Genomic DNA, 1,214 nt, shown 5'->3' with positions numbered 1-1,214 from the left:
AATCGCAAAGCGCCCTCTCAATCTCCACATTTCCCAATCTGCACGGGATGGAGAAGCTACCGGGATCAGCCATCTTCCACGGTAACTCTGTCTGCAATATGGCAGCACTCACCTCGGTGCTCAGTGACACTGTCTCCTTCTCAACCGCCCTCTTCTTCGTAAGGATATCCTTCAGAAATTTGGTATAGGACGGGATTTGAAGAACTACCTCGTGGAATGGCATGGTCACTTCTAGCTTCTTCAACATCTCGGTAAATTTGGCGAATTGGCTGTCTTCATTGTACTTCCTCGCCCGAGATGGAAATGGTAGAGGGGGTGCCTGTGGAGGAGGCGGAATGTACCTCGCCTCTCCCCCCTCTACAGCATGGCCCTTGCCTTTATCTAAGGCGGCCCTCTGTGGTTCGTGTGAACCTTCTCCCTCTTCTCTGGTAACTGGGGAGGTCTCCGGAAGCTGTCTTCCGCTTCTCAGGCCTATGGCATTGATATGCTCTCTCGGATTAGGATCAGCCTTACCCGAAAATTGGCCTTGGTCTCGTTGCCTGGGAAGCAAGCTTAGCAATCTGATTGTCCATCATCTTGATATGTGAATCCAACCCATCCAATCTCTGCTCGAAGCTCTCTTGCTTCCCTTTGAATCCTTGCATCTCTTGACCCAAGCTAGAAAACGAGTTTTTCTGATCGTGCATTAGCTGGGCTAACATCGACTTTAACTCTGACTCCTCTTCCTTAGCCTGAGGCGGAGGGACTCTGTATCCTTGATTTCTCTGATTGTAGTCTTGGCCCTGATTCTGATACCCTTGATTCTGGCTATGGTAGCCCTGATTCTGGTATCTAGGCTGAAATCCTGGGGGTCCCTGAGGTTTCGCTCCGCTTTGATGCTGAGGGTTCAACGCTCCTTGCGGGTTGCCATAAGAAAAGCCAGGGTGATTCCGATTACCCGGATTGTAGAAGTTCGACTGATTGTTGTATTGATTTCTTCCCACATAGTCAACTTCTTCCATGGCTTCTTCTGCTTGTTCCACCATGTACATGCCCGGTTTACCCTTCTGTGGGTTTGATGAACCGGACCTAGCAAGCTGCAGCTTGATGGCAGAAAGCTCCGAAAGAACGGCCTGTAAAGCAGAGGATTCGCTAGCATCACCTTTGACATCAGCCTTAGGCAAAGACCGTCTGCTGCCCATTTCCCCTGAAATGCTTCTCCCTTTAGCCATTTT

Source organism: Tarenaya hassleriana, unplaced genomic scaffold (assembly GCF_000463585.1).
Source record: "Tarenaya hassleriana unplaced genomic scaffold, ASM46358v1 Cleome17, whole genome shotgun sequence".
Lineage (NCBI taxonomy): Eukaryota > Viridiplantae > Streptophyta > Magnoliopsida > Brassicales > Cleomaceae > Tarenaya > Tarenaya hassleriana.
Note: the sequence above shows the minus strand (reverse complement) of the source record.